This window comes from Callorhinus ursinus, unplaced genomic scaffold, assembly GCF_003265705.2.
Source record: "Callorhinus ursinus isolate GAN/ISIS: 27379988/994484 unplaced genomic scaffold, GSC_fseal_2.0 scaffold18, whole genome shotgun sequence".
Taxonomy (NCBI): domain Eukaryota; kingdom Metazoa; phylum Chordata; class Mammalia; order Carnivora; family Otariidae; genus Callorhinus; species Callorhinus ursinus.
Genome location: NW_027397080.1, coordinates 5,166,583 through 5,179,410, shown reverse-complemented (window position 1 = coordinate 5,179,410; position 12,828 = coordinate 5,166,583). Strand labels below are relative to the sequence as shown.

General features: G+C 44.0%; 1 long non-coding RNA gene and 1 pseudogene across 1 annotated transcript; both read right to left on the bottom strand.

The window, feature by feature from the left end:
• Positions 1-1,048: 1,048 nt before the first annotated feature.
• Positions 1,049-12,604, bottom strand: LOC141374484 (uncharacterized). The gene is made up of 3 exons (XR_012381411.1): positions 12,392-12,604; positions 3,630-3,743; positions 1,049-1,145 (listed from the first exon to the last, which is right to left on the bottom strand). It is a non-coding gene; the product is annotated as an uncharacterized lncRNA (long non-coding RNA).
• Positions 4,267-5,016, bottom strand: LOC112812097 (large ribosomal subunit protein uL30 pseudogene; annotated as a pseudogene).
• Positions 12,605-12,828: the final 224 nt, after the last annotated feature.

Here is a 12,828-nt window from a genome sequence, read left to right as displayed (position 1 = left end):
GTGCCCCTATCAGGCTGCTCACTCCCACCCCCAACTCCCCAGTGTCTGCCTGCCTGCTCCCCCTTCCCCTGCCCACCAGCCCACTTACATCCTGTTATCTGTCCTCTGTTCTCTGAGAAACTCAAAAACATCTCCTCTAAGAACTTCTTCTATATGCTCCTGTTGAGAAAAATCTCTCTTTTCCTTATGCTTTTAGAGCTAAAGCTCAGCAAGGGTAGGATCCATATTTTTAATTTTTCCACAGTGTTTTGCACTTAGTAGGTGCTCGGCAAATGCATGTTTATTCATACATTTGGCCAATATTTACGAAACTTCTATTATGTGTCCCATGCTGAGTGCTGGGGATATAATGGGAAACAAAGCAGCCGTGGAAGGCAGCAAGGGAAGTGGGAAAAAGCAGACAGCTTTGGTTTAAATCCTGATTCCACCATTTACTAATGGTGCATCTCTGAGCAGGTTTCATCCCTAAAACCAGGAAAGATATAGATCTATCTTAAGGGGTTGCTGTGAGGATTAAATGAGATGATAAATGCAAAGTACTTAGAATATCACCCAGCACAGAGTAAGGCCTGTATCTATGTTGGCTATTGTTATTGTAATACATGTTTTTTGCCTCATAGAGCTTGCTGACTATAGGGAGGACAGACATTGAAAAACTAATTGTACGAATAACTGTTTTTGAGATTTATCAAGAAAGAAAAGAACAGTGCACAATGTGGGTATAAAACAGACGGCCCAGACTCGTCCAGAAGGTCAGGGAAGGCTTCCAGAGGACATGACATTTAAGCCAAGACTGAGGATGAGCAGGAGATGTCAGGCCAAGTGGGAATTGAAGGGCGTTCCATGCAGAGGGAACAGCATGTGCAGAGACACAAAGTCAGGAGGGAGCTTAGCATTTTGGAGGGACTCCAAGAAGGCCAGGGTAATGGAAGCGCAGAGAACAGGGGGCAGAGATAGAGATGAGTTTGCAGAGTGGGGTGTGGGGGGTCGCGTCTGACCCTGGGTCTTCATCCCAGGAGCTTTGGGAAATCTTTGGAGGCTTTGATTAGGGCAGTGATGGTACCTGCATCTCAACAGACCATTCCAGAGTGTGGTGGAGAACCTCAGCGGGAGACTTGTCTCTGGCACTTAGACTGGGGTGCAGGCTGTGGGGAAGGAGAGGTGCATGCATCAGGAAGCGGCTCGGAGATCAAAGAGTGGACAGGAAGGGGCGCCTAAGTGGGAGCAAGGGGAAGAGACAGGTGGCGGAGATGCCTCTAGATTCTCGGTCTGACCAACCGGGGAACGGAAGACCAATCTGCTCACATGCAGAGGGACACGATGAGCCTAGACTGAGTTTGATGGTGCAAAGGGGTTAACAGTTTAAGGGGAGTAAAATTAATACATTATGCCAAATTGAAGAATATAAAGGCAGGTAATTATTGGTTGAACAGAGACTGTGGGTTGAGGGGACCTGTTTTTTTTTTTTTTTATGGGAAAGAGGCTGCAGATGGAGATGTTTCAGTAAAAAGATGTGTATGGGGAGGGGTTTAGACGATAGCAGGCTCCCAGCAGGTGGGGGCTTTGACCAGCCCTGGAAGTGGGTAAAGTATCTAGACAGAAGCCACAAGGCAGACATGCTCTGGTGTCACTTAGGAGATTCACCCACTCATTCATTCAACAAATATTTACTTGTTTATTTATCTACCAATGTTCTAGAGATTAGGGGTAGAATGAATCTAAAAATCCCTTAGCTTCTGCGGGGGTGGGGGACACAGAAAACCAACATCAGCATATACATAATCTCAGGTCAACAGCTATAAAGACAAAGAAGGGAGCATCGCAATTGGAAAGGGACAAAGAAAGCTCTCGGAGTTGAGCGGAAATGCATTTGAGTCTGTCTGAGGGAGAGGCAGTTGAGCGTCAATAAAACCATGGAGAAGTCACAGATTTCTGATTTGAAAATATATCGAAAGCTACCTTCATATTTTTTGTCGTCTTTAAATGTATATTATTAAGTAACTGACATAAATATTTAAAATGTATGAAATTAAAGCCGTAGAAATGAACCATGAAATCAATGAAGAAAACTGTAACCAAAAAACTTCCTTGGGCGCCTGGGTCGCTCAGTTGGTTAAGCGTCTGCCTTGGGCTCAGGTCATGATCCTGGGGTCCTGGGATTGAGCCCAGCTCAGCAGGGAGTCTGCTTCTCCCTCCCTCTCTGCCCTGAGTGAATAAATAAAATCTTTAAAAAAAATTAAAAATAATTTTCCGGTCATTCCAAAAGCAGTACCTCCCTAGGAAGGGTGGGTAAGTGTGAAAAGCAGGTGCACAGAGGCTCATGGAGTCTTTCATGATCCACTTCATACAAAGGAGTGGATCACGTGGATGCCTCAGAAAAAATACTGACTTTTTTTGAGGACTTGACATAAATTACAGAACTGACTAGGAGAACGTAGAAGGTATAATGCACCCCGACAAGAGGACATGGATGGCAAACTGAGTGATGAGTTTCATCAATTAATGGAAGATTTAGGATTAGTCATTGCACAAGAAGACGTAAGGTGTTCTGAAAGAAACCTGACAGAGGTTTTCCTGAGTTTGAGAACAATCCTGAAAATGTACACAATGCAACCAATAGCAAGTTGTGAAATGGGACGAAAGTTTTCTGAATTATCAATATGATTTTTTTCCATGCTGGAAAGGAAACCATGCTGGAGGGAAAGCTGAATCGTCCCTTTCTTCTCTGTATAGAAACACAAACTTACAAAATTGTTGTCCTCAGCCTGAAGAAGCAACCAAAGAAAATGCGGTCCCAGAAGTAGAAAACCAGAAAGGGATGTCAGATGGGCAATTAAAAAAAATGTTATGTACTTTTCTGGATTCTGTGACTTTTGAGCTATTTGTCAGCTTCTAAAATTTTATAATCTGTTGTGGTTTATTCTCTCATTGCAAATAAATCTTCTTACACCTAAAGTCATTAGCTATGGCTGTGATACTGCTATAGTACCCCCAAACTCAGTGGCTTACAACCGTAATTATTTATTTGCATAGTTCTGCAGATCCGTTGGGGCCCCCGCCTTTAGGCTAAAGCAGCTGGGAGTCAGATGATCTGGGACAGGCTCAGGGGGATGGCTCTGCTCCAAGGGTCTCCTATTCCACCTGGGACTAGTGTGCTAATCAGAGAATATCCTTTTTTTTTTTTTTTTAGAGATTTTATTTATTTCAGAGAGAGAGAAAAAGACAGTGAGAGAAAGAGCATGAGCTGGCGGAGGGGTAGAGGGAGAAGCAGACTCCCTGCTGAGCGGGGACCCCCCCCGGGCCCCTGGACCCCGGGATCATGACCTAAGCCAAAGGCAGATGCTTAACCAACTGAGCCACCTAGGCACCCCAGGGAATGTCCTTGTGATGCAAGGCAGCAAGACCCAGCCTCAGAAATGGTATACTGTCATTTCCATTCCACTGGTTAAAACAAGTCATGTGACCAAGCCCAGCATCCGGAACCCTGGAAATATACTCTACTCTTTAGTGGCCAGACCTGCAAGGTCTCATGGCAGAAATGTATACACAAGGAAGGGTGAAGAATTGGGCCCAATCATGCAATCCCCTATTCAGACTTAATTTTACACCTCTAATTTCATAATCTTTACCTTAAAGAGCTCCTCTCCCAAACTGTGTAGAGCTCAGGCTTCCACACTATCTGGATCTATCCCCAGTGGCTGAGTTCTTTGGACGGTGCCCAGGGTAGCTTCAGGGCGGCGGCTCTAAGGAACGTCCCGCAGATGAGAGCCTCATTAGTAGTTTGAAATACTTGATACTGCAAAGTCCTGTTGAATTCAAAGCCCATTTACAACATTTCAAACCATTTCGTTCATCAATGACAGAAAAGGAAGGGCTGTTAAATCCTTTAAATAAAATTTCAGTTGTGCTTGCAAAAAAGTGGTGCTAGTAATTTGTAGAGGTAATTATTTGAAAGTTTTGATCGGGAATTTTGTGTAGCCATTGCAAATACAAAATCTGATCTAAAAATTCATGTTCACAGAAGCAAGCTCAAATCTCTAAGTAAAAATTTTGAAAAAAATTGTGTATGAAAGTGTTTACAAATTCAACATTTAGTGTCTTTGCTAACTGTATTTCCAGGGGATCCTAGGTGTACAGAAATAAATGATCATAATCCTTGGTTTATGGTACACTCTTCAAAAATTTTTAAATATTTATTTATTTTTTTTTTCCATGAGAGTAGTCATTTATTAACTGACCAGATTACAAAAATAATCATGGCGGATACCTTAGTTCATCCTTCTAATAAGCCTATTGATCTGGTCTTCCCTGTTACCAGCATCTCCATCTTCTACAAAATGGGTGGTCTTTTTCTTCATTCCCCCTCGTGGAGAAGATAATTTGAAGGGCCATAAAAAGTTGTTTGCTTCTTTGAAACGTTTTCCAACAGTATAGATCTTGTGAATCAGATCCTCCACGCAGATGATGCCATATTTACCAAGAGATCGGGCAATCAATGTGTTATCTGTCAGGGCAATTCGCTTCTTGTTGATTTTGCCATAACCACGCTTGTAGATCAATTCATTCACCGAGTTCAGATTTGGGTACCCCCATGCTATATAAGTTTCTACAATCCTTAGCACGTTAACTGAAACCTTGTTAAGCTTAACAAAGGTGCCATTGAAGATCTGGCGAAGGCGAAGAAGCTGCAACACCTTTCGAACCTCTGGGCTCACACCATTGATACCTCTGATCCTGATGACAAATGCCAATTTGGGTTCCGCAGGTACGTAGAAGTTGCCAGCTTTTCTTGCCATCCTTGCCATTCGAGTCTCAGTTCTGTACAATCTGCCTATATTCCTTGTGGTAATGCTTAGCTTTTTCATAGATAAGCTTCCTTCTTGCCTTTCGAAGCATCTTCTGAGCAAACTTCTTCCTCAGACGCTTGATCTTCAACTCTGCGAAATTCCTTTGCTTCTTCTTAATGGTTTCTGGCACAGCAGGAACCTTCTTTTTCTTCTCTTCTGCACCCTCCATGATTCCAGCTGGAAAAGAGCTTATTTATTTATTTTTAAAGATTTTATTTATTTACTTATTTGAGAAAGAGAGAGAGGGAACAAGGAGGGGGGAGCGGTAGAGGGGAAGCAGACCCCCCCACTGAGAAGGGAGCCTGACGTGGGGCTCAGTCCCAGGACCCTGAGATCATAACCTGAGCCGAAGGCAGACACCTAACCGAATGAGCCACCCAGGCGCCTCTGTGGTACACTCTTAATATTGGTCCATGTATATTACACATGGTTTAGTTATTTATAGTAACGTGATATGTTACCCAAAACCAAAGCTAGCACGTTGGCTATCATCTACAAGTAACTTAAATTTCCCCATCCCATCCCTTGTCTGACCCAGTATCACATTTTGACTTTTATGGATCTGGATGCTTCTGCCTTTGTGCACCTCTTCCTACACACACATACAGACACACACACACACACACACACACAAATACTTACGTTTATAATATACTGCATTGATAAAAATAATATGTTAATATTATACTTTAAAACATTTCATTTGACCTCTGCTTCTGATTTAAAGGAAATTAAAACATTCTGATGGGCCCTACAAATATTATGGACCTAAGGCACTAAGTCTGCTATGCTGGGATAAGCTGGCTCTACTCCCCACAGTGAGGTACCAATCTCCCTGGATCCTATGCTCATCAATCCCGTTTTATATATTGATTGTATATAATTGATTTATATACATTGATTTTTTTTTAAAGATTTTATTTATTTATTTATTCATGAGAGCCAGAGAGAGAGAGAGAGAGAGAGGCAGAGGGAGAAGCAGGCTCCCAAGGAGCAGGGAGCCCGATGCAGGACTCGATCCCAGGACCCTGGGATCATGACCTGAGCCGAAGGCAGACGCTTAACCATCTGAGCCACCCAGGCGCCCCTACATTGATTTTTATATAATTGATTTATATAATTGATTGCACCTGTATGTATTCCTTTAAAGAAGCCTTTTAATGTTAGTCATTTTTAACTTTATGAAAGGATATCATATTGTATGTAATCCTTGGAGATTTACTTTTCCTGTTTAGTGTTAGATTGGTAAAATTAATTTATATCTGAGGCATGTCCCTGGAGCTGATTCATTTTGCCTGCTGCCTATTGTATACCACGTGTGAGCATAGCACAGTCTATTCATCACTCTCCCGTTGATGGGCATTTGAAATGGACATTTTTCATCATTTCCTGCAGGAACAAACAACTCCAATATTTCAATGGCTTCTAGCACCAAGTTATTTCTAGTCCTCATTCTGGGAGGCTGAGGGTCAGCTGCAGCTCTGCTGGGAAAGTGTCTGCCAACAGGGAGACTTGGCAAGGGTGAAAAAGAATGAAAAATTATGAATAAGGAATGCAGTGGATCCCAGCTGGTTTCCAGCTTTTACTACATGGGCAGCCCTGCTATTACAGGGGTAACGGCGCAGCTGCTGGGTCAGAAGCGATGTGGCTGCTCGGCTTCAGAAGATGATGCCAGACTTTCCCTGGAGTGATTTCGCCCATATACATGCCTGACAACGATGTGCCAAAGATCCTAGGGATCTGCACCCTTTCTGACACTTGATATTATCAGACTCTTTTTTTTTTTAAAGATTTTATTTATTTATTTGACAGAGAGAGACACGGCGAGAGAGGGAGAGAGGAAACACAAGCAGGGGGAGTGGGAGAGGGAGAAGCAGGCTTTCCGACCTGAGCCAAAGGCAGATGCTTAACGACTGAGCCACCCAGGCGCCCCATCAGACACTTTTTTTAAGATTTATTTTTATTTATTTGAGAGAGGGAGAGCGAGAAAGCATGAGTAGGGGGAGGGGGAGAGGGACAAGCAGACTCCTTGCTGAGCAAGGAGCCCGATGCGGGGCTCGATCCCGGGACTCTGGGATCATGACCTGAGCCGAAGACAGACGCTTAACCAACTGAGCCACCCAGGTGCCCTTGGTATTATCGGACTCTTAACTATTGCAAATTGAATGGATGTAGAATGGTGTTTCGCTGAGGCTTCAATTTGCATTTTCCTGATCACTAACATTTGTCCCTTCATACTGACTGGCTCTCTGTGTTTCTTCCTCTCTGAAATATCGTGCTCAGAGCCTTTTTCTGTTTTTCTGCTTTGTTGTTGTTTTTGTTCTTAGTGATTTGTAGTTCTTCATATATTCTTCATATTATTCCCTTGTTGCTTCTGTGTATTGAGATTTTCTCCTCCTGCCTCATCATTTGTTTTTTCACTTCCTGTAAGGTGGCTTTTGTTGAACATAAATTCTTCATTTTAATACAGTCAGGTTTATCACTCTCTTATTTTGTGGTAAATGCGTTTGGGGTCTTATTTAAGAAATCTTTCTCTACTCCAAACTCTAGAAGATATTTACCTCTATTTCCTACTAGGAGTTTTAAAGTCTTCTTTGTGAAATGCAAGTCCTTAATCCATGGAGAGCTGACCTTTCTCTGTGCGTGAAGTCATTTTTTTCCCAGCTCTGTTTATTGCGCCCTCTTCCTTGTTCACCGTGGACCAGACCGAAGTCCACAGACCGAAGTCCCATACTTGTGTGGGTCTGGTTCTGCTTCTCTCTGTTCCTTCCTACCGGCCCATCTGCCCCGATGGCTTTCAGAGCCCAACTTCATAGTAAATCCTGACTTCCGGTGGGGCCAGTCCCTCCTCCCTGCCCTCCCTAGAAGTGCCCATAGCACCGCAGGGCACCCTGAGCCAGGGTGGGAGGGGAGTTGGACAATCTCCTCAAACAGAAAGGGTGAGGGCTTCAGAATCGAATCCCTCTGCATCCCAACTCTGCTCCTTCTAAATGAGTGGCTTCAGGCACCTCAGTTTTCCTTTTGAGCCTTGGGTTTTTGGGCATAAACTGAGTGTAAGGATGCTACCCAACAAAGATGTTCTGAGGGTCAGATAAAACACTCTGAGCAAAGATCTTGGCTCAGCACCTGTCTGTTGACCTTGAGAGTTTGTGAGATGGAGCCCGGAGATGCTAAATGACATGTTCAAGGTCACACGGCTACATTGACCCCATGTTGCCTTCTCACTGCCAGGATTCAAAGATAATTTCTAACTAAATCATTCTTTTCAGTTTCTTTCTTCTGTTTCCCAACAACCCCCACCACCCAAAAATCCATTTCTGAAAGCTCATGGCCACACCATAGTTCCCCACAACACCATCTGCTTTGGCCCTTTCTTATCTGATGGGAACAAAGTGAACTGGATAAGAGTCCCTCTAACAATGCTAGAGAGGAAGCCAGGTTTATTTAAAATCCAACTTTTTATGGCCCTGTTACCACAGGCCTTGGCTGAGCCATGGGTCCGGGGCATCCAAAAGCAACCAGGTCTGGGCCTGGCTTCTGGGAGAATCCTTGGGCTGACCATGAAGCACCCGCTGGAACTCAGGAATCAGGAATCATCGAAGTCACGGTGGCCTTGAGGGTTATGGCTAAAATCAGTCCATGAGGCCGGGCCCACGCCTGTGTTCTTCCCTCTGTCTCTCTTGATCCCACCGCGGCCCCTGGCAGGCCGATGCTCATGAATGAATGAATGAACATCATCAGAGAGATGCAGAGTCATCTGGAAGGGACAGGTTGACCTCATCCTAAAGATGCTAATACCGCCAGGGAAAAGTGCAAGCTTACCAGCCAATTTGGTAAAGTCTTAGAGAAAGGGCTCAGAAAAGAGTATGAGTGTGTTAAAAGTTGCAAGAATTAAAGTGTGTAACTGGCTCAGAGACTGATGGAGAGATAAATGGAGGGGGATGGAAGCCACAGCCAGACCTAAACCTATAAGGAAATTTGGTATACGATAAAGGTGGCATTTCACACATGTGACAGGATATTACATTTAAGGGCAATGGATGGGTCATTTGGAAAAAATCTAGCTGCGCCCCTAACTCATTGCATACACTATAATAAATTCCAGATGAATCCAAAATGTAAAATGACAACCCAAACCGTAGAAATAATAGAAGAAACTATCAGAGAATGTTTGCTTTTTTAATCATGGAGTAGAGAACATCTTTCTAAAACGTTGACACAAATCCCAGGAGTTATCAAGAAAAAGATGGGCAGCTCTGACTATGTAAATATTTTTAAACTTCTATAGGGGGAAAAAGGCATACACAAAGCAAATGACACACTAACCTGAAGAAAATACTGATTTCCTTTCCACATGAGAGAGGCGGACTGAGAAGCTGATTTGCAACGAACTCTCACAATGCAGCATTTTAAAAAAGTACAAAGGAAGAAAAGTAAGAAAGAAAAAGATGAGTAAGAAAAATAGGCAAATAGCATAGGAAAATACATTTTATAGAAAATGATATTCAAACGACCAAAACGCACATGAAGACATGCTTGACTCCACAAAAAACTGATCCGAATGAAAACAACAAGGTGATGATATTTTTCATACATCAGATTGGCAAAAATTAAAAGGCAACCAGTGTTGGGGCAGAGTGTCCGTGGGGCCTTTCATGATCACTGGGCAAATGTAAATTGGCACATTAGTTTTGGAGAGAAATTCATCAATTTCTCTCAAGACTTTATGAGTTTGATCTAGTTAACTCTGGCTTTGAGAATTTATTTTATAGAAACATTGGCATGAGGGACCAAAGAGAAATATACAGGAAGTTCTTTGCAGCATTGTTTGCAATAACAAAAGACTGGACATGCATGTGTATCAGCAGAGGATTGAGGAATTTATGGTATGTCCATATTATACAGCTGATAAAGAATGAGAACAATCCATCTATACATGCCAATACGGAAAGATGCCCACAACTTAGTTTTCTACTTTGAGAGAAAAGCAAGTTGATGGGCGCCTGGCTGGCTTGGTCAGTGGAGCATGTGACTCTTGATCCTGGGGTTGTGGGTTCAAGCTCCATGTAGGGTGTAGAGATCACTTAAAAATAAAATCTTAAAAAAAATGGCTGAATAGCATATATATTATCTACATATGTAATATTATTATATCACTAATATATATTGTAACATATATATTCAAATTCTATTAATTTTTTGATTTATATTTTTAAATTGATCTCTCTCCATATATATTTGTATAACACACACACACACATATATATAATTATATGTGACTTTATATATCTGAAAATTTACACACTGAAGTGTTAACAGTGATTTAGATTGAAGGCAAAGATTGAAATACACATTTTCTATATGACTTAAAATGTTTTCAGTGAGCACATAATATTTTTATAGCAACGTTAGAAAATTGTATTAAAAATATTTTAACGGACATTTTGGCTTAATATATCAGTGTTTGTGAATTGGTTACTAAAAGTCTGCCTCTGAGGACAGACTCCCAACCTGCTAACAGGTAGGGCTTTCTGCTGGATCTTGTTTCCCTCTCCTGGCTTTAGAGACTTCCCCGCAGAGCGCTGGCTTCCTTTTGGAGCTAGAATATGCAAGGACTGCCCTTTTTCCTGAGAGAGCCAGAGAAGCCACCTGTGTTTGCCCAGGACTCGCTGGGGCATAATAATTGTGGCCCAAGTGCATACCCTTAGCATTAAGGCAAACCCCGAAAAAGTAAGTGACTTTGTTGGGTTGGCCTTTCACAGCGTGGTCATGACATCCACCCCAGACTGTGAGCTCCCCCAGGGCAGACCCCACATCCCACTGTTGTCTGTATTCCTAGGGCCAGCACAGAAAAGGTAACTGGACCTAATTTATCAATACAAACATAGACAAAGAGGACTTGCCCACCAGGCAGGTGGTGATGTCTGGCTATCAAATGGACCTAAAGAAGTGAGAAGAGACATTAGCAGTGAGCCATCAATGGCAGGAGGGCCAGAAGGAGAAAGGGCAGATACAGAAAGTCAGTTTATCAAAGGGAAAAAGGGAGGAGGCAGCCAGCAGCCCCCAAACATCTCAGGCAGAACTCATGGAGCATGGAGCTTGCCCATCGTAGGAACAGAGGCAGAGCGGTGAGTGGGGGTGGAGTTGGGAGGTGGGATAGGCTATCCTGTATTCTGTCCTGCAAAGCCAGTGGGTGAGGAGAGAGCTGGTGTTGCTGCTCAAGACATCTGCCCCCAAACCCTCTTTGTGATGGACACAGCTCAGGAAAAGCAGGTAACAGCAACATACCATAGACCACGTGAGATTGAGAGGCTGGCATGAAGTACCTATTTGTGTTGGCATCCCCCGTGCCCAGGGCCTGGCATGGAGCAGGGACTAAGAGTATGCTGGAGGAGGAAGGAAGCAAGGGAGGGCAGCAGAGCTAGGGGGCTGAGACAGGCAGCAGAGATGGGGGACAATGGCCCATGAACCAGTGAGCTCTTTTCTAGTGTCATGTTACCAGAGAATGCTTTGAGGAGGTCCTGGAAGGCTGCCTCCACTTCACTGCCCCTCCTTGGGCTCCATATTCTTATCTCTACCTCGGGTGTTGGGAGAGAGCAAGAACGCTGGACTGGCTCAGTGATTCTGACCTGGACTCCCAGAACCTTAGGGAGCTCTCAAGATAGAAATGGGTACCATGAGCTATTTTAGCACTTCTAAATGCATAACAGGAATTGTGCATTTGCTCGGGAAGAGACTGTATGTGCCGATGGGCCAGGTATCTTTCTTTGAGGCTGGAACTGCATTCCTCCCAAGGAACAGGAAAACATTTGGATCCAGCCTGCTCTGCAGGAGGGCTGACCCAGGTTAGATCATATCCTGGTGGGCCTTTGGCCAAGTTAGCCTCTCTCACATGTTAGTTTCCTCTTCGGTGAAATGGGAGTGATAACAGTCCCCCACTCAGAGGATGATGGTGACCGTGGAATGAGTTAGCACAGGTAAAGCACTTGGCACTGAGCCTGGCCCGGAGTGAGCCTTCGGCAAATGGTAGTTACTATCATTATTAATTCAGGGTAGGAAGACGGGACATCTCGTGCTAATCAGAAACTCTGATTGGAGCTATATATATTGATTAATAAATAGTAGGAAATGAATGAATGATTAATTATTTAGAGCAGCTTTTTGGAAGAGAACATCTTTCAAAACATGAGACCCCTGGAGAGAAATCAGGAGCATACATGGGGGGGGACAAAGATTGAGCCCCTTTGTGTAAATCCCCTTCCTGCCAGAGTCTAATAAGAGCCTAGGCCTTCCCTCGTAGGAGCCTTGGTACAATTGTTTTCTCTGCTTGGAATGCCTTTCTCTCCCCTTCTCTGCCTGCCTGACTCCTCCTAGGACACCTCCTCCAGGAAGCCTCTCGTGGCCCTTCCGCAGCACGCTGGGCTCACTCCTCTGAGGTCACCCACCACAGTGTGCAGTGCTTTCTTAGACCAGTGATTCTCAACCTTGATCATGCATCAGAACCGAATGAAAGGCTTGTTAAAACAGAGATTCAAGGATCTCACCTGTTTATACCATGGCACCTGCAGCAGCTCCTCCGCGTCAAATAACAAGATGTAACACAGAAGATTTCCCAAGGTTTTGTGTGAGGACAGCCATACAACCGTGGTGACCCGGCTGGAGGTGTCACTAGTCTGAAGGCTCAAGGGGTCAGGGAAGGAAGGAGGCCTGTGTCCTAGGTCATAGCGCCCTCTGGTGGCAACAGCTCAGCTCTGCGCCTCGAGCTGTGAGGGGTCGGGTGACAGAAGGGATGGAATTTCTCTCTCCACCCCGTCCATGCCACCACAGAGGTAACTTGCTAAAACCTGGTTCTGACTGTTTTCCCTTCTGTTCTTCCTCCAGGTTAAACCTTACCCACAGCTGTCTACTGCTTTCTGGACAAAGCTAAACGTTCAAGGTCCTTTGCTGCCTGGCCCCTCTTCTCCAGCCTCGTGCCCCTCAG